Source organism: Manacus candei, unplaced genomic scaffold, assembly GCF_025592945.1.
Source record: "Manacus candei isolate 608988 ecotype Guabito, Panama unplaced genomic scaffold, ASM2559294v1 h1tg000060l, whole genome shotgun sequence".
In the NCBI taxonomy this organism is placed as follows: Eukaryota; Metazoa; Chordata; class Aves; order Passeriformes; family Pipridae; genus Manacus; species Manacus candei.
This window is the reverse complement of record NW_026138108.1, coordinates 10,471,419-10,493,578: the sequence shown is the minus strand read 5'-3', so window position 1 is coordinate 10,493,578 and position 22,160 is coordinate 10,471,419.

The window sequence follows — 22,160 nt, the reverse complement described above, 5'->3', positions numbered from 1 at the left end:
AAAATAAATATGTAAAACAGGACAGAAAATATTTATAGGATACATAGAAATATACTTCAGTGTGGGCTGTTTGCCAAAGTAGCTTCTTCCATAATTGTTAATTTTCTCTTCAGAACATGAAACAATGACCCAATCATGCAAATTATAATTCATATGATTTTGCATCCATTTGTATCCATTCCTGGCACACAACAAGGAATTATTCATGGGATAAAACGTCCAGTTGAAGCCCAGACTTGTCTTCCAAGGCATTGCTGCTATTTCATTAGTTCAATGTAGTTCATGTTTTGCAATACTTTTCTATCAACATTAAATCAAGATCACTTTATATACTTGTCTTCAAAATATGAAAGAAACACCATTTTTATTACATAGTCTTTTCAAGGCTTAACATGTATTTATGACATACAAAACTGCCTTTAGTAAATGCAGCAATCGGATTTTAAGAAGGTTCTGAATAAGATGAATCTATGTTGTCATTTATACTTGTTAAATCTAAACAGTCATACTTTGAGTACAGGTCAAGAAAGCCTACCCACTGAACAACTAAGTTTTCCTGCAGATCAAAATATTTACTTACCTCTAGAATCTATTGAGGCCACTGTCTGAAAAGATTCAAAATTCCACATTCTTATAGTCCTACCATGGATACTAATAATTTCAAAAGTAATTGATCATTACAGATATTGTTACTCAAGACTCTGTAGTCTTACCATACAAACCAAAAAGTGATTTAGGAGAAGAGGGACAGGGCTGAGGGGATGGGTCACACATGATATTTGGGGGTTTGAGGGAGATTTTTTTGCATTTAGTGTGATACCCAGATTAGCCAGTGTCAAATTCTATGTCTCTAGTACATCACAGAGTACTGTCTTGCCAGCTTGTCACAATTCTGATTATTTGTTTTTAGCTTTCAGACAAAAAAACAAACAAAAAAAATTAAAAATAAATAAATAGAACTTAAAATATACTTTTGGTCAGTGTGTCAATAGGCTTCAATTGACAATTGACTTCTGTTGCTTACTACATCCCTTAAAAATCCATTAAATTTCTATCAGTCTTCATACCATTTTAAAAACTTTGATGATTTCTAACTAATTAATTATTATTATTGCATCTCTAGACCACTATCAGTCCACTCCATTTCCAATCTGGCAAATGTTATTGATCAAAGGGGAAACCATCTATACCACATTTCTATAACCAGAGTGGAAGGGCTTTAAAAAAATTTACTTTCTTCTAATGTATTTCTTTAAATTAGTTCCTTAGCCTCTCCTATGCCCCTAATACTTGCATCTTCATACATCAGATTTCATACTGATGAACTTGCCTTGTAAGATCACTGCTGTCCTTATGCTGTTGTTTTCCCAACCTCTAATGGTGTACTCACAATATGGTCAGTTCAGCCATTAGAAACAAGCATTATTTGTTAGAGAAAATGGGTTTCTCAACAAAACCTATGGGTTTTGAAGAGTATTGAGGACTTTAAAAACAATCTGTAATTTGCAGTCATAAAAACATACAAATACTTTTAGTGAATGACCAGTAGATTATTTTTGTGCTGCTGTCAATGATGGATTTCCGATTTTGTTTACTAGGTAAAGTGCAGAGGTAGAAAAGATCATGGACCATAAATAAAACTCAAGCTTTGTCTTTGGAGAAAAAAGGCTATTAACAGATCACTGAAAAATGCTTTCATCACTGACTAAAAGCTTTTTGTTCACCTGTCAGGCAACACACAAAAGGCTAACCTGATCTCAAATCTCACCACAGAGAAACAGCTGCCTTCCCTTACCACCCAAACAAGCAAAAGCACGGAACAGCCAAAGTATTGCAAAAGGACTGCTTGCAGTTCAAAGCCTGTGAGTACTAAAGCAACATTCCAGAGTGGTACTAAGCTGCAGTTCCATGAGTTCTCCTTCAACTGATACATGGAAAATGCTCCAACTTTCAAAATCCACTCTTATTTCAACTAGTAGTAACACACATTTTTAATATTTTCCAGTGCTCTATCCCACAAAGGTGAGGATTATAGAAATATAGTATGTGTTAAGTGCTGTAGGGCACTGACATCAGTTAATAATGATTTTTGGTGCACAGTATAAAAAGAATCCACATATTTTAGATCACAAATCAAACCCCATCTCTACCTGTGGTATTTAATCGAACTTTATTGAAGCTGGACAGCTTACTCGTCCTTCATTTAAGGACCTGTCAAAAGCAACCTGTCACCACCCCAAAATGGAAAGGTACTCAGGTATTTGGATGTTATCCAAGGGACTTTCCTGCTGTTCCTGAGTGTGAGAGGGACATTTTGATTCTGGCAAATAATGTGTCTGAGGCAAGAATACATCTGTTTAAATTCCTGGATAAAATGGCAGATGTTCCTCCACTAAAAACTGACATTCCTCAACTCAGAAGTATTTGCATGCTACATTTACCCCCACAGCTCTCCCCTCTCTGTTTAGTCTTCTCAGAAAGGAAAAAAAAGAAAGACCAAAAAGACTGACCCTGTTTTGAGCCTCAGCTTGAACTAATAGTGTATTTTCTGCCTTTGTCTCATAGCAAAATAGTATTTCAATAGTTTCCTTCATGCTCAAGCTGCCTTATTTTTGCTTTAATGATTCCATTGCTCCAGTTTAATCAGACTTATCCTTGCACTTCTTTCGAGATGACACGTTGTCATCACTTCTATTTGATGCTTTTAGTTAATAAAAGTGTTTATATATTTTAAGAATTTAAAATCCTGTGGCAGATCAGTGTGTCAGATCTCTTCAGACGTTTTTCCTTTAGCCACTACCTCACCATCTTATATTGCATTCAAGTTCAGAAAGGTTTTAAATAACCAAAAAAGCTTTGCCTACATAAGTCCCTACCCTTTCCCTTTATTATCTCAAGATATGTCATGCTCCAGGGAGAGGTTTCATTATTGAATAACAGTAAGAAAGTCTTTAAAAAAAATTTATGTGTACATGGCTAAACTTTGATATTCTGAGTTGTTACACTAGAGAGAATAAAATATTATTTTGTTCCTGCAGTTCTGTAGAGGTATTAAAAAAAAAAAAAAAGTTTCTCTCAGAAGACATATTTCACTAAAGTTGATTTCAACCCAACACAGAAATAGTGAAAGTGCAATTACATTTGAATGAATTATAAAGCATAAAACAGCTGATCACAGAATGACTGAGGTTGGAAGGGACCTCTGGAAGTCATCTGCACCCTTCACAGTAAGGAATTTTTTCCTCATGTTCTGATAGAGCCTCCTGTGTTTCAGTTTGTGCCCATCACCCCTTGTAATGTCACTGGGCACAAATGGAACAAGTCTATCCACACACCAACTAGGCACACTGAAAAATGTGTGACAAATGTTCAGTTTTTACAGAAACTGAGCAGTAATGGTGCCAGTGCTTCAGCCTACAGATTATTTATGACATCTTCAACAGATTTGAAAACATGCTCCTCCTTGCCATTTTCAGCTGAGGCTAGGCTATGATATTTTAAACTTGAAATCAAAGGTAAAGAAGATGGAAAAAATCCTACATTTCCAGGGTCATCTACATCTTCTTCCCAAAGGATCCTTAATATTTCTACAGACCGCAATGTTCTTTAAACATACTCTGTGGTCCTGAAAGTCAGAAATCTGAAGATACTAAGCACAGAAGTCAGTAGACAAAATAGCCCACCAGTACTTAGATATTTTAACCATAAACACTCAGTCCCATCTATTTGATCCAGCTTCAAATTAGGATTTGAACATGGTTTTTCCCCAGAAAAAAGGTTGAGACCTCACCAACTACACCCAGAAGTCTACTGAACACTGGATTAGTACACATACACGCATTTACCTAATGGTTTACAATTATTTGTACCCTATTAACTTGTCAGAGTTTAAGTAAATCAGTGCTAAAGGACCCATCTTACACCTTTATAGCAGAGAGTTTTATTTCTCATAGCCTATTCAGAGGAACACAAACCATGGCCAGAGAGGTGGGCAGCACACTTGGGAGCAATGTTCAGTCAGCAAATCATCACTGCAATATGAACTTTAGAAACAACAAACAAAAAATGGCACTAGAACAGCTTATTTGCAAGCTCTCTAATGCTCACCTGATGTGTTTGCCACAGTTTCAAGCCATTTCTGAAAAACTATTTGGATCAACACTGGTGTTGGCTGCTGTCATGGTTTGAGAGCTCCAAAACCTAATTCCCTAGTCCAAGCCTCCTCCCACATCTCAACCCAATGTGAGATGGGTTTTCTAGACACCACACGAGACTCAAAATGGGGGAAAGGGAATATATTACAATGACTGTACAAATAAATACTACAATACATTATATACAATCTCACCTATTTCTACCATGACAGAATAGTATTTACAATGGATCAAATCTCTTCTACCCTCCAAATAAAAGTCTGGGAGGGAAGAAGGAAATGATCTTTTCCACTTTCAGAGCAGCAGTCTCTAAGGCAGCAGGCTGTCTTCCTTTCATGCAGCAGCTGTATCTGGATCTCTGTCAGTACACACGAGGGGTATCCAAGCCCCTCGGTCCATCGTCTTCAAGCGAGGGTCTTCTCTTCCGTGGACTGTGTAGCAGGGACAAAACTCCCTTCACCACATCATATCATGGGGTGTAAGACCCCCGTGAAGGTCCCTTCCTCAGGGGATTCACCCCTGAGTCAGAACATCTCGGGCAGCTTTCAGCTGAAGGCCTTTGCCTCAAGAGTTCTACCAGAGCTCCTGTGCTCTGTCTCAGAACTGCCAGCCTGGCAGCAGCAAGGGGAGGGGCCAAGGTCACCCCCTCCACATTCCATCTGGTTGTCCTGGTTTGGTTTTCCAGGACTCCTGAGCTTCTCAGCTCCTCTCTTTGGTGCAAGCTGCACTCTACGACTCCTCTCAAGCCAGAGTCCATCTCCCTCCTCCTAGGAGGGGTCTCAAAAGGATTTTGGGGGGTTTTTGGTTTCAGTTCTTACCCCAAAAACTCTGTCTGTAGAGCTTAGGTCTGCTCTCTCTGCTGCTGGCTCTCTTTCTCTCAGACAGCTCTGTGTCTTCCTTGGCTGCATGTTTGTTGCTGCTTCTTCAGTTATCTCTTGGCTCTTAGCCACAGTCTCTGGACACTGCTGCTGCTCTGTCTCTGCTCACTCACGGTGGAGGAAACTCTTTCAGCTCTCTAGCTACAGGCACTTAGCCCAGTCTAACACTGTTCCAAGTCCCTGCAGCACCCCCAGCCGGGGCTGGGGGGCCAGAGGCCCCAAGGGGCTCCGAGCCCCTTCCTCGTGGCTTTCACAACATGGCTACCTCTTCAACAACAACTACCACAACTACCTTCTCTTCCATTCTGCTTGTGATATGTTTATATTTTGCAGAAGCACTCATTGGGTAAAACCTCAAAACTTCAAGGGTCACCACCTCCTGGGGTTTTACCATTTTATAACTTCAGGGGGAAAACTGTTTCTCCCCACCACAGCTGCTCTCATTTGTCTTTTCATTTTAAGTAGTATAGAAAGATGAGCATTCTCCCAGCTCATTCTGATTTCTTTCCATGTGTGACCTTTATCCTTCCACTAGGATCACACAGAGCGTGGCAAAAATGTTCAAATTCAGGTACTTGAACTATTTCCTTTTCCTGCTGCCACAAGCACTGTGCTCAACAAAATAACCTTGCTGATTAAATCGAACAGTTCAAATCATCTCAACATCAGACACGCACACGAAGAGGTCATCAAGAGGATGGCACCAAGCTCTGTTTTTTTTGTTTGTTGTTTTTCTTTTTTAGTTGGCGGGTTGTGGGGTTTTGTGATTTTTTGTGGGTGTTTTTCAGTTGGTTTTGTTTGTTTGTTTAGTCATAGTATCCAAGTGCCTCACAAGCCTGAAATTAATATACCCTCACTAGCTTTGTGACACGCAGAAACGGCAAATGGGAAAGCAGTAGCACAAAGGATGGTATTTTTAAACTATTCTGATACCTAAAATGAAAATAAGAGTCTTGTAAGAGTCTCCTAAACACTCAGATCCTTAGCTCAACAAAATTAAATCTAGGCATGAGTGACTTAACAGGTTCACACGTGCTGTTTGTGCTAGAAAAGTGAAGGAGAAGTTGAAACTTAGAGTAACAACTTGCTGAACAAATGCAGAGCAGCCTCAGCCTGCACTGTTCACCACAGTGGCATAGCACAGCAAAAGTGGGGGGGACAGTTGTGTCATTGTACCCATATTACAGCTTCCTGGTATTCTCCATAGATATTAGTAACCACTACTCCAATTTCCAGATAAAATTACTTGTCCAGAAAGCAATAGATGACTTGATACAATATATTCCTTTTATTTGTTCTTGTTCCTATGGTATTTGGTATATAGTCCCAGCAGCTGCAAAGTCCTTATCCAGAGTATTTTACTTGACAGACGAACCCTTCACATGGAAATAGTGAAATCATAGAGTGTTCTCTGTGTATTCCTTTATCCTTTCTTCTCCCATATGCAAACAGGGACCAATTCACTCTTCATTATCAAGAATCTTGAAGTGAAAACTTAAAATTGCTCATATAAAAAAAATATCTCAGAGTAGGAAAAATTTACCTTAGAACTTCAGAATGTATTACAAATTATCTACTATCCACCAATAAACAAAGAGGAAACATTTTTATATGTATTGAAAGACAGATCTATATAGTATTAAAATTGCTTACATAGCTAAAATAGAAAATAGCATAGAAATGGTTCAAGCATTACCATTATACTATAGTAAAAGTTACACAGCATCTAGCACAGGACAGCTATAGATTAATCAAATGCTCCCAACTTCAGTCTCCAACTCTGACCTTTAGATATTATGAATTAGAAAGCAAAATTTGGTTTAACAAAGTAAAAGCCATACAAAAAGTCTGGGGGATTCAACCTATCTGCTAGTGATTGAGAACTGGAGTTTCACTATTGAATGTAGGAACATGTAATTAATGTTTTCCTAACTCTACTATAAAGCAACCAATCTGACTAGGAAAAAGGTGGCAGTAGCTCTTACAGGTAACTGTGTCAATATCTTACCCAACAGATATTCCAACACACTTATTTTTCTGAATTTGCAAGGCTAAAATGCATCTGCAAATAGTTTGGTAATACTGTAGTATTTTAGCTCCTCTGATCACCAACTTCCCAATTTACATCACTATATGGAAAAGATGTAAATGACTTATGATCACCAGGAGACGTCAAGTCCATTTAATTATGAGAAAACCTGGCCCTGTTTAATCACTGTGATTTGTGTTATGAAAGAGCATTTCTCTTCTATTACTTACCTCGAACTCTAAACCTGGTACAATATGATATCTTTCAGTATACCTGTCACTAAGCTTTCCCACAATATATGCAAAATCCTGAATCCATTTTTTCCAGAATTTCTAAAACAAGGTCATGCATTATTTTTTATTGTGAGCCCCCCAGCCCAAAAGCTGGAAAGGAGTGTGTTTAATTATGATGAGATTATTTCAGAGATGAGATGCTACTGGAATTAAACTAACATTTCTAACTATTTTATAATAATGGGTCGTGTTCTATAGTAATTGGTCACGCCAGAGCAGATGCCCAGTGAGAGACATGCACTGCACTCCACCAGCTACTTATTAACTTCAGCTAAAGAATTCTGTTTGCTCAGTCTTTCATTTCTCTGTAACTGCTGCAGTTCTGACTGCTACTCTTCTGTAGGCAAGTTTTAGAGTGGTTTAAATGTTGCCAAGTCAATAAAGCCCTGATGATCTAATGTGACAGAATCCAATGGTGAACCTGTGACTTGCCCTTGGCTTAGACTTCAGCAGCTTAAAGTAGTTTAAGTCCACCTTCAGCACGATGAGCAGGAGACAGCAATGCCCTGGAATGAATATCATTCCATGCTGAACTTGGTTTTTAAGGGTTTAACTACTAGCTATTCTGAATGCTAGTAGGAAATGGAGCTGTCTTCCTCTCTTGAGGAAGATCTATTGAATATTCATATGAGTTAAGAAGATAAACGTGCATATGCTAAAGGATTTTCAATATTACCCTTGAGTTTGGGTGTTCTTTCTTTTGTCTCCACTATCTCTACTCCTCCTTACATATCAATGTCTGTTGGATTTCCTCACCTTATCTTCACCTTCCTCCTTTGAGAGCTCCTTCTGCTCAAGACTTATCTGCCTCTCTGAAAACATTATTCACACTAGACAAAAGACAACATTGCATTAAAATTCTACACAAACAGATTAACTTGTTAGAGACTGCATAAAGTGTCAAACTGAGATGGGTGCTAGAAGAGTTACCTGCACTTAGAATGGAGGGCAGCTGAGGCTGATTATCGGATAACCCACTAGAAATACCTGAGGTGCCAATGTGTTTTTATGAGTTTGTGAGGAGCAGACAAAAAATTGAGAGCTAAATGTAGCATTATCAAGGGTGTTTGCAATGGTCATCTGCATTACAAAATACTATAACATGAACAACTGGTATGTCTTAGCAATATCACCACTAAAATCAATAAAATATATGCTCCCTGCTTTGACTCTTTCCCTAGAATATACATCCTTGCACTTTTTGAACACTCTATGTGCACTCAGTTTCACTATTCTGTTTCCATAATCAATAATTTAATTTCTTCTTCAAATGTAAACATCTCAAAGTATCAAGAGAAAACAAATAATCAGTCATCACAGCAAATTTTAAGCATACAATAGGTACCTATTGTATGCTTTACATTACTTTTAATTGAATTATTTAGTGCTCCCTCTGTTTCCCCTGATTAGTATACAGGCCAATATGCAATAGCCCAAATTCTGAGTTTTTCACTTTCTAATGAGTACCCTTTAATTAAATATATTTTAAAAAAAACCACAAACAACAAAAACAAAACCAACTTTTTCTGTGGAATATATTCAGGATCTGACTGGGTATAAAGATCTGGGGGGGGGGGGGGAAATCTCTGAAGCAGTAGAAGCTCAATTGTTTCTCTTAAAATGAAGCAGACAAGCAGGCTAATCAACCAGATAGTAGTAGATTGATCACTGCTTAATAAAAAAAGCCCAACAACCATATTTTATTCCTTTACATATGCTCTATCTTGTCTATTCTGGCAGACCATTAAAGTTCATCAGGTTTAATGCAGCTATCAGGATTATAATTCTTAAGATCGTAACAGTGTATTGCACTGGATCTATAAATTCTTCTTAATTTCTAATTTCATTATCCTTGAGACAGTCTATTTTTACAAATTCTAAGAAGTATTGCCTTCTACCTGACTAGAACAGCCCATTTATCTAGATATATTACCCAGACTTTAGATTTCAGATTTTTCATCGAGTTAAAAGGAGTCTGCAACACTCTAGCTATCATTGAGTTCCACAGTCTTTTTTCAATACAGGATTAGAAAACTGCCAGGCAGCAGGGAATAGATTCCAAACAGACAGAAGTCTTTCATGGTCCAGGATTACATAATTCACTGTTACTGTGGTTTCATGCCTCCTACTGACAATACCTTCTCTTAGAAATAAGATGTCAGACTTGTTGGTTAACTAGTCTTTATTCTCATGACAAACCACACACCTAACTTTTACTTTTGCATCTCTGAGCTAAACAATGGTATGCTTTACAGAAATCTATCTTTAACTTTTCAATACAATGATCATTTTGATAATGTAGGGCTGTATAATTCCCCCTATTTATCATCTAGTTCCTGGCAGAGGAATCTCTCATTTATACAGTGAAATCCATAGCTTTCAAGATTGCATTTACTTTGTACAAAAGGCATCACAACTACGCACTAGGGGCCAGTTGCAGCCTCTTGGAATGTTAAATCTCTTAGTCAGCCTCCTTTGGGCTTTTTTTCCCCTCGAGGCCCCCTTGGTCTCTGACCAGGTCAGCAAGGGCACCCATCCACAGGGCAGTCATCCTCCACGTGGTCACCTGTGGGACATCTTTCAGTCACACAGTAGGGAAGGGAGTAGGAAATTCAGTCTGTAAGTGTCTCCAGGAGATGTCATATTGCCTGCTTCAGACTCAGCTTTGGTCAGTGCTATACATAAACTCCCATCTCACCACTTAACACACAGTCAGGTCTTAAACATTTATTCCCCTCTTCTCAATCACCTTTCCCTTCACTTGAGATACTCTAACTTAAAACATTTGTACTTTACCTATTTGTATATCCACAAATATCCATTTTTTCAGGTCAGATAACATTATATGAGCCATACTGGGAAATCATTTCCCAAATTAATTTCTTGCAAGGGCAAGACATAAGTACTCCTTTCCTTCAAAAAACTGTACTACATTTTGAACTCCACTATTAAAGCTGTGAGTATGAAAAAATGCAATGATAGTTACCTAGAAGGACTAGGATTGAAATGTGCAGGCTGGATTTAATCAATATATTTATTAAACTCCAGCACATAGTACTATGTCCTATTGTGAGGGAAGGGAAATCATTACTTTGTCAGTGCTATTTACCTGAGATTTACTTTACAAGCAAACCACAAACGCTTCCTCTTTCTGTGCTTGAAGCCTACTCAGATTCAGCAAAATATGTGGTTGTGAAGTTTATTATGCATTTTTTAACATAATTATTAGCCTACAGAGAAATCATGCAGTGTTTTTGGCTATTCTCACAGCATTAGTAACCATCACTTGACATAACTAACTCTGCAAGAGTGAATAAAATATGAGAGCAAAATATTACTCTATTGAATAAATATTTCTTTTTGGATCAAGAGACTGCATTTGTTCAAGTTAAATGGAAAGAAAACCCAAAGTCATTACTTCCTTAAACTTGGAAGACTTAGGGAATTCAGACACAAATGAGACCACCAAAAGAGACAGACATCCTGATCACAAGGTCTAGTGAAAGCTTCATTTCAAAGACCATGAGGTAAAGATAGCAGGACAAGAAGATGAATTATAATGCAAGTGTCCCCCATCCTGTGCATGTTTAAAGACACAGATGTAACCATTACAGAAAACTGCACAAGAGCATGAAGATTATTCCCAGTTTAAAAGTCAGCAGAAGCTGTTGTTTCTCTGACACACCTTCTGATAATGTAACAAATGCTGAGCTCCTGTTATTTTGTGTCACAACTGCCACAAACAATTGTTTCTAAAACAGCGTGCTAGTTTGCATGAGTGTAACAAGACTTCATGGTCCTTCTCAGATTGATCCAAAATGGGTTGGTGTAATCCCCTTACCCCTCCCAAGAACTAAATCATTTTTGTAACCAAATCAGCTTGCCACTTGCTGACTTCATTACAGTGGTTTTTCATTTCCACTGCCATCTAATGCTTCTATTTATGCAAATGTACAAATATCTTCTCATCCCTTAAATCCATCATCAAGCTACCTAGTAACTGAATAATCCTGTCACTCCTAAAGGCCCATCTGTTTTGCCTTTGCTCTACCCACTCACTAGTTGTGTTGACTGTGGTTTGGTTTACAGTAGCAGTAGCCACCCCACAGCCAGCTCTGCACTACTCACCTCCTTCCCTGTGTGCTGATATCCACTGGCTGCAGCACATCAGCAGCACAGATCTCAAGCTCTTTCCCTGTGGAACTGTTTGTAGAACCAAGGCCGATCATTTAAAAGATTTGAGACACAAATTCACACAAGCAGATTGAGCTCCCTGAAGTCTGAGCTCTGCCTGGACCATCAGGGCAGTAACCAAAGTAAATGATAACACTCAAATGATTTTTTTTAACTACTCCACCCTGCCCCCATGAGCAGAAACCATTTGAAAAATGGTTCAGCCATATAAAGACATGAGAACCAGCTGACAGGTACACTGGATATAGATCATTTATTCACGGCCTTAATGTTGTCAGAAGTGTTCACAATGACCGGTTCATTGCTTCAGAAAATTTCCCCTACAATTTCCATCAGTTGCTCAATGATCAAGTTCAATAATAAGCAGTAAATATGAACTATAGTAGATGAAACCTGTGGGTACAGCTGTGCTAAAGCAACAGGAGGTTGCTTTTTGCCTTCAAATAATTTTAAGAAATTTTCTTAATGTTTATGTGCTCTGTAATCAAATTATGGGACTCTCACAGGGAATGACTTGCTAGTACATAAATTTAATAAAATTCTGTTCCCTTCTGACATACCTACCATACAAACAGCCTACTAATTAGCCCATTAAGGCCTAATATTGGCACTGCTTTTCAAACATGCAGCCCAGGCTGGCTTATAATACCTTATGAGCTCCCACAGTTCAAACTGACCTCAACTACAGGGATAAAGTCTTTATCTCAGGATCGGTCACTATGTTAGCAAAAAATGTCAGAAAATGTTACCCCAAATTGTTCCTTTTTGTGTAAAGACAACTTGGACATAACATTTTTTTTTCTGCCAAAGTACCTTCAGAAGTGAGATATTTTATCTCACTTCATTCTCACAAAATACTCAATGTAATATTCAATTTTAATTAAAAAAAAATAGCAACTTTAGTCTTTATTTAGTTCCTATGATTTTTTTCCCCAGTTTTGATTATGTCTGTATAGCCCCAGCCCTTATTTTGTAACAGCTCTGGGGCTATTCTATGGTTTATTCTGACAATGATTATCCTTAATATAAAACAGCACAGTGAACACATCAATGCTTACTCTGTAATCCATTTTTTTTGTAATTCTGCCCAAGTTCCGTGTTCCATAATAGCTTTCCACTTGAAAACATGACAGATAACCATGATGGTTAAGAATCAATTTTAGCACAATTGGTAAGCATCTTCAGTTTGACAGCAGAGTGTTCAGCATTTATGCAACATTTTTTCTCTCAAAAGACCTCCAGTAACAACGGATATTTATCTTTAACCCTTACGTGTCACTAATGTTCCCATCAAATTTAATGGTCCATGTTCCATACAGAGCCACAGTGATACAAAAGAGGGCAACTTCATTCAGACCAGTTTCTGCAAGTGCAAATTTAGTGACAGAATTGAAGCAGGATATAGAACCCATTTCTGACACTTGATAGGTAAGCAAATATGAGATTTAAGATATTCTCAAATTTATCAAAAACTTACCAAAGGTCTTCCCTAGATTATTATCAGCTGTATTTCTAAGGGCATTTCCATCATAATTCACAGCTAAAAAGATTTCCATTTCTCATCACAGTTAATTATATTGCAAATAGCATCATTATTGGCTCAGCAGAACTTGCACTGAGGAAATAATTAATTTAACAAATGCTACTCAGAATTTGTGACAAACTGTCCCACACCCCAGTCCTGGACTACAAGTAGAGATGCCTGTAGCTCATAGCAAGCCCTTGTACCAGCCCCATATAATCTCCTGTTTAGCTCACCAAAACCTTGCCAAAAGAGGTCATTAATTAGTTTCTGAACAAGAAACCAGTGTTGGACAAGCATGTTATTATTTGGCCAGCTTAAGCTTGGTCCAAATATTCCTGCCAGGAAATTTTTTCCTGGAAGGTCACAGAAAACCATATTGAAACAGAACATCAAATAAAATTTAATGGAAAATTCTACATTAAGCTATGGGTTTGCAGAATTAACCCCCACTGCTTCCATTCTATCTAAAAACAGAAGGATTTTATGCAGTGTGTTCTGTAATGAAACATACCTTAAAAAATTTCATTAATTTCTTCAATTTCAATTTCTTTCACTTAGTTTAGTTCTAATTTCTTTAATTATTTTCTTTACTGAAACAAATTAACGAGTCTTCCATCAATTATCACAGCATGGGTTCATAAAGAAACAGGACAGACTTCAGAAAAATAGATTAGAATGTCTGAGCCTTCAAAAAAATAGCATGAAAGACAATATCCCAGAGACGTATCTAATTCTAATACTATTAAGTTCAGAGGACTTTGTCTAGCTCATCTTTTGCCTGAATAATGTCTGACAGTATGGTCCTCATACAAAGAAAAGAACTGTTGGAGGAAAAAAAAAAATCTTTAGTTGACAATCCAAGAAAAATATCTGCATCTGCTCACTCAAAGAACATCAAGAATTTAAAATGTCAGGGGCTCAGAAGATTAAATTCCTCTTTTGAAGACATTTAATCGTATTTTCAGATATGCATGGTAATTTTCATATGTATTAAAGCAGATACTGAATGTTTTTTATTTACAAAATAGTATGTTCCGAACCTCTATGACCCAAGGTAAAGATACAAAACTAAAGGTTTGGAAAAGACCTTTAAGATCATTGAGTTCAGCTGTGAACAGACCACTGCCATGTCCACCACTAAACCATATCCCCAAATGCCACATCTACACCTGTTTCAAACACCTCCAGGGATGGTGAGCCAACCACTGCCCTGGGCAGCCTGTTCCAGTGCTTGGCAAGCTTTTCAGTGAAGAAACATTTCCTAATATCCAATATAAACCTCCCCTGGCACAACGTGAAGCTGTTTACTCTCATCCCATCACTTTTTACCTGTGAGAAGAGCATGACTCCCACCTGGCTGTAACTCCTTTCAGGTAGTTGTGGAGAGTTGTAGGGATTCCTCCTTTTCTCCCGGCTGAATAACCCCAGCTCCCTCAGCCATTCCTCACAGGACTTGTGCTCCAGACCCTTCACCAGCTCCACTGCCCTTCTCTGGACTCGCTCCAGCCCCTCAATATCTTTCTTGTAGTGAGGGGCCCAAAACTGAACACAACATTCAAGATCTTGAATTAATTCTGATTAGAAGTTTTAAATATGCTTGCTGATGTTTTGTACAGTGTATATAAGTTTACCTACTGAGCATGAGCCATAATACGTGCAATGGTTTATGAAATGGTATTTTGCACATTTATTATATTAAGACATCCTTTTTCTCTTCAGTGATACAAAACCAGATATCATTAGCACACCACAAAGTATATGTATATCATATAACAAAGGCCAATACATTTATAAAACCCTCAGTCCTTCACACTAAGAATGACTACTGTTTTTCTGAGTGAAAGATGAACATCTCAATGTGTGTCATTTAATCTGACAAAAGATACTACCTTGCAAACAGAAGATTTTTTTTTTACTGCCGTTTGTATCACAGGCTACCACAGCTATAAGCAAGGTAATATTACAGCAAGATGCACATTTGCCAGGCTGGCACCTCAGCTCTCAATTCATTTTCTGCAGCTGTTCTCTGCACCATCATCAGGGTCAGGTGTCCTGATGTGTTGTGAAGAGTGGGGTGTGACATGTCGGGGTGCGAAGTGTGAGGCTGTGAGAGTCAGACTCTCCAAAAGAGAGGGTGGCAGATGAAGAGGCCACACATCAGAAAAAGGTGTTGTTTGGGATTTTTTAGTCAAATATAGGACGGAACATCCACCATCATTTTCTCCCAGAGGAACTGGCCTTTCTGTTAGTCCAGAAACACACTGTGCTGGAGTGTTTGCCACCTAAGTTCTAAGAACCTTGAAAGCATCTGTTGTTCTATGTCAGCAGGAGGTGTCAGAAAAAAGCTTCCAACACACATCACCACAAAAGCATGGCATAGTCATACAGCTGTTCTATTCTGGACATTTGAAAAGCAGATAACAACTGAGGAAAAAGTTTATTTCATTGAATCTTTGAGAAAACACACAGAGCCAAAACTGCATTCACCTAGCAAAACAAACACCAAAAGTTCTGGATACAGACAATGAAAATAAGGCTAAAGTAAAAGCCAGGAACATAATAGGAAGTCCATCTTAATCAGGTGCCAAATTACGCTTGGTTTTAATTCTGCTGCCCAATTCACATTTTTTGTGAAGTGCTATTTATCTACTGATTGCATTCTTGGGTTAGATTAAGTTAATTTTATTGATGCTGAATTCAGCCAGCTAACCTTTACTATTTATTTTTAATAGGTCTGATGCAATACATTTTTATTACCAAGCTGGGTATCGATTAAAGCCTCTGCCTGCACTGCTTTTGATTGCCTCATGTAATTAGGGAGTCTAATAAGAGTGAGAATGAAGCACAACTAACATTTTGCATTTGCATGTAGATCTTTACAAGTTCAATATGCTTTGAAATACAACTGCCCTTGTGGTGAAGGACAAAAAAAGTAAACAGGAAGTCAGTAGACATCTCAAGGCATAAAAAAGGAAGACTCTATCAAGTGCTGTGAAGTAGCATGGTGTGTTCAAAGTCTGGACAAAACAGAAAGGACTCCAGTGAGTCAAGTCTAACCTGCTCTGCCTGATGCAGCAACCTAAGTTTACACCATTGAAGAAGATATACTCCTCATATTTAAACTGGAATTTTAAGTTTTTTAAGCAATGCAGCAATTCCAGAAACTCCAATCCTACCCAAAGCTGTAAGAGGTGGGTGGGCAGTCACAAAGCTACACTAAAGTAGTCAAGGGTTTCTGTAAGTGCAAAAACACAACCACAAAAGACAAGAGCAAAGTCAGGGCCCAGGGCTCTCAAACAGGCAAAGACGATTTACCATGTGAGCCAACATCCCACTGGCAGCAACTGCCAACACTTGTTCCCTCAGCTGGGACTGTGAAGAAGAGGAATGTCTGAGGACGATTTTTTCCATATCTTCTGAAAACTAAAAATCAGATTTGTCACAGGTACAATCTTGTTTGCTGGATAATCTCCCAGGTGACATTACAGCAACATTTAATGACATTTGGATTTTAGGGAATGGCTGATTAGACTAATTACAAGTGCAAAGAAGAGAACTTCAAAAAACACTCTGTGAACAGACACAGAATACGTTTTCACATAAAGCATTTTCATTCCTGAAAAACTGTTTAATTCATTTTATGAAGTGTGAGAAATCAGGTCTGGAAAGCACCAAGCAGGCCCATTTTCCTTCTCTTGCCTAGGGCAGGATGCATTACTCATTTACTGTACTGTACCATGTTTTCTAGCCCTGCCTCATTTTAAACACAACTTCAAAGATATGAAGCATCCCACACATCCCTTGGGAAACTACTCCAAAATAGTACAGAGGTTTATTTCTGACATTTAATATAATCTCTCCTCCTCAGCTTCATCCCATTACACTCAATCTGTCACCTTCTAACAGAGTTTGAAAATAAGTAGACACTTTTTTCTGAAATCTTGTTTAAGTTTTGGACACTGTCATCCATATTCTGAGAAAAACATGTTATGCCACTCCAAGCCTGTCCTGACTTATTTCTAAACTGCCACCCCACAAAGCCACACAGCCACACTTACAGCCACTTTCCTCTCTCAAGGAACTTCAGTGATAAAGGAAATTACCAGCTCTTTTTCTATAGCCATGGCTGGGAAAGGCTATAGAAATATGATCACAGTCAAGACATTTCTTCACAGCCCTTCATCAATCCCAAGGAAACTCACCCACTAGAGACCTTTGCTGATCCATAACTGCAGAGGCAAAGTTAGTGTTTATTTCTCACATCAAAATGGAGTATCCTGGTTTTTCCCCCAAAGGAAATCTGATACATCACTTATTCTATAACACAGATTAATTTGACAATGGTATCCAATCATAATAATAAAATAATTATTTCAATGAAGCAAAGGTGAAAGAGGTTAGGAGGAGATCTCCTGCATAGCAATAGCTGAGGCTTCCAGCTCCCTAACTGCAGAATCTTTCCATATTGTGCTGCACATTGTATAGCAAGAATTCTATTTTTCACATCTGATGGACAAGAAAATGGTATTGCTCTCTCCAGATGGTAAGTACAAGGAGATCAGAAGATAAAAGGCGAGTTACAATGACCTTTGATATGGAGATATAATTATTACATATTTACTAATTACATATTATTATATATATATCTATATATATATATATAAGAACTTATTCCACCATATAATGTACCCAAAATGCCATCTTTAAAGCAGCAGGCAGGCTCTAGGATATCCTGCTCCATTGTTTAAATGCCCGTGGAAAACAGACACTAAAGGCTCTTTAACATGTAACTGTCGTATAAGCTCCTGATGTGCCACAGGCAGAACCTGCACACTTTCTGCTCTACTTGTTTGCTACCTGCACACCTTAAAGGGGATTTGGAGGCACTTCAGTGCACCAAGGGCTGCACAAAAAAAAGCTACAGTAAATGCAGCATTTAATTACAAAACTACAAACCCATCAGATAAATTCACAACAGTTAGTGAGGGCTAAATAGCCTGTGCATAACCTGATCCAAAGTAAAAATCATTGTATTGCTGTCCATGGAGCATCTAGGAAGGAAAGGATGATCTGAGATTATCTTATGTAATTTCTATGGCCATGCAACTAAATAACAGCTTTGGCATATGGAGTCTTTTGAACACCCTTAAGCTGAAAGCACTGATGCCCTCTCCGAGCCTTGATAAGAAAGTATGTGACATTTAAGTACAGTTCTCCTATTAGGCAGCATTTTTAAGTTACCTTGGAAACTATAAGACATACCTACAGGAACAGAATGTAACTACTTGGTTTGGGTGGTCTTTACTGTTTAGCTTTCCCACACTGCACGTTGAAAATATTATAGGCTACAACAGAAAAATATACAAGTGGAAATCAGTTGCATACAAGTGGGAGCAAAAGGAATCTAGTTTTGAGCTACAAAGGCCCCAAGGGTACGTACACAAGCAGAAATGCAGCAGCCAGCAGCAGACATCATGACATTTTCCTGAGACAGGATAAGAATTCCACAAAATAAGAGAATTAAGAGAAGAACAACAAAGCAGCACACAATGGATTCCTCGCATTAGGCAGAAGAGTATCAGAACTTGCATAAGGGGTGTAAGCATTGATCCTACTTTCCCTAATGGAATCTACTTCCAATTAGTACCTCTTTCCCACAATCAAACTAGTGTGATGAGCTCTATGAAAAGGTTTCCTGTGTCCAAAGCATAGCCTTTTAAATTTTGGCAGCACTACCAGCAAGATCACAAAAAATTCAAAAGAAATTACTGTAAATTTTCTGAATCATTATGGAGTCAGAGAAAGACTGATACCTGATTTGGAGTGAATGGATGACCTACCAAACTTTTAAATTAATTTTTCTTGGAAGCCAGAATTTCACTTCACCAAAAAAAAAAAAAAAAAAAAAAAAAGAAAGAAATTAAAACTGACAAAATGAAGAACTGAAACTTTCAAATTAATCTGTTGTCTGATCTTTCCATTGCTTTTATCCTTTTTCTACAAAAGATTAACACAGAGCCTACCAGCAGTGACTTCCTCTGACACACAGAATTATGATCTAATCGGGGGTTCTTTCAAGGGTTACACCTGAGCACCTGAGGTTTCCAAATTAAAAGAGGCAAACAAAGTAATTCCACTACCCACAAGTACCAAAGAGAGGGGCTGGTTTTTAAGTGTGTGATAGTGTGATAGCACTAAGCAGCAGTATGATCTTTCTTATACAGGAGTAGATGAAAAAGGATACTATTAAAAAATAATAAAAATCAAGCAAAAGATGACTGCCCAGCCTTTGTTCCAGGGAGACACACTGACTTTATATGAAGCACTTTCAACAATACACACATGAACGTGTGTACATTACATGGCTGCCTATAATGACTAAGAAAGGTATCTAACATGACATAAGGTCCATTTTAATGTAAAGTTCCTCCATATGTAGTAACTTAGATATTAGTTTCTAACACAGAAGCCCTTTCTTCACATAATATTCTTAAACAGGATGTTCTGAGAAGGATTGGGAGTACAGAAATGGAAGCTGCATTTCCAAATTCCTGAGATGTTTTAGTTCTCTAGATCTACAACTTGGGAATAATCTTAAGTAAAAGTTACCACCTGTTAAGTATTTTCACTTAATTATGTCATTCCCACAGGCTTTTCTTTGCATTTCCATGCTTCTTTTTTTCAAATACACCTGCATGCAGAAATATAAATATGCTCAGGAGTACTTTGAGAGATCAAGCTCTAAGTGACTGTGGAATTTGAAAGCTTGCTCATATCAATCCTTGACATATTCTGGAAACTCTCAGAGGTACGATTATGGGTTGTGATATATTTATCTGAAATACACTGGCACAGACACTTAGTACTGATAAAATAATACTGACAAAATTAAAGTTATACCATGTAATGAAAAGAGAACTGAAGAGGGAAATTGTAAAATCATCACAGACAAGCATATACCCCCTGCAAAAGACTGAGGAACTTCTCAAAGGTAAAAATTTTACTAACATCAGGGGCAAAAAACTAACTTAATTCAATTTTACATTCTTTAATGGTTTAAATTCAAAATTTAGAGTATAGGTTGGAAGACGGACAAAGCAAGTCTCTGGCAAAGCTCCACCTGGAGTCCAACAAGCACTTAAAGACTTCCAGCAATCCATCTACAGGTTTTGTCAAATCAGTGGGTGGGACTGAGAAACTCAGAGACAGGTCTGTTCCAGTGTTTGTGCAGCCTTTGATGTGAAATTTATAGCCAGGCTGAAGGCCAGAAAGACTCAGTTATCGACCGTCTAAAATTCACACCCTCAACTTGGAACTCTCCGTTTCCCCAGAGACTGGGTTGATTTCCCTGAAGTTTATGCACACACAGTCATGGTAATGAGGCATTAAAGGCAAGAGTATCTCCCAAGTAGAATCAGACACATCAAAAACGCTGCAGAACTTCCAAGTGAAGAACTGCATGTTGATGCAGTGAGTCGGGCTGTGTGTGCTCTGTGGGGCACTGACAGAACCACAGAACAATTTGGAGTAGAAGGGACCTCAGGAGGTCTCATAGCCCAGCCTCCAGCAGGGTCAGCTGTAGGATCACACCAGCTTGCTCAGGGCTTTATCCAGTCAGGCACTGAGCAACTCCAATGATGGAGATGACACTGCCTCTGTAGGCAGCCTGTTTCAAAGCTTGGCTTTCCTTGTGGTGAACTTTATAGGCAGTCAGAACTGCTCCTATTTCTGTTTATGTCTGTTCAGTCATGTCCTCCCAACCTCCCATCTTAAATATGTTGTTTTAAACAATTCATCTCTTGTCCAAAGTTTACATTTGCATTTTAAAATATAATGCTTCACACAGTGTACAAACCTGTGCACTGACACATATGCCTTCAGTACAGAATAATTTCCCCCTTAATATCTAACACTGCTCCCAGGTCTTGCAGCTCAGCTGAGACTGAACTGCTATCAGACTTCCAGTCTAGTTGCTGCTTAAGTCACCTATTTTCTCAAGAACCAGCTGGAAATGCTAATGCCAAGAGTTGAACTAGAGTCACACGCAAAGTGCTCCAAAGGCAAGTTAAGTCACTCAGTAACCTTCAGGTTAATAGAAACAAGAGCAGGGGGAGATATTTTCCATTTAAAAACTGCTTCATGGAGAAGTAACTAATTTATTGATGTTCCTAGACACATGGATAGTTTTCACTCCCTTATCCTGTTTCTCTGTGCATAGCATTGTGATATATTACCATCCTTTCTGAAGTCTGACACAGATGACCCTGATGCAAATTTTGCATCCTGGTAAGATTCCACCGCTGAAACTGTGATAACTGGTACACAAGTGTTTCTTTTCCCACAAGTAATTAAAATTCTGTGGTTTAAGTAAGTGTTATCAAGTCCAGAGATGGAGATTAATGGACAAATACATAGAAGATCTATACACATGCATGGAATAACTTTAGAAGAGAGCACAGAACTAATAGTTGTTCTCAAATTGATTACAGTCCTAAAATGCCAGCAGTGCTTTGCCTCTGCACCCAGCACATCCTTTTATTTATGCATCTGTAGAAGAAAAGGCAATCTAAAAATCTACTCAAGAAATGTCTAAATTTCCTCAGAAAAGCTTTTAGAATATTAAGTGGGCCTATACATAGAGATTTGATGTGAAGGAAATTTTCTGTTCTTTTGCTAGCTCTCAGTATTTAACTTGAAACATGTACATAACATTATATCTCAGTGTAATTACATGATTATAGACATCTCATGCCCATGGATTCTTTGTGCACAAATAGTTCTAGTGCATAAATAAAGATAAGGATATGGATTGGACTGACAGCTGGGACTTCAGAGAGAAGCATTTGTGAATGAGTGTGTAATTTTCACAAGTCTTAAGCCATGTCCAAATAAAGCAGCTATAAGTTCAGATGCTGAGCCAAATTCTATCCAGTGCCTCCTTGTCCAGAAAAGTCAAACAAACACTTACCATAAAAGCCTACTGAACATTAGATAACTTCTTCCTTTATGGAAGAACAGTTGCCCAGAAATAAAAGGGAAAGAGCCATCTTAACTTTAAAACACGCCCATCAGTTAAGCAAACTTCCT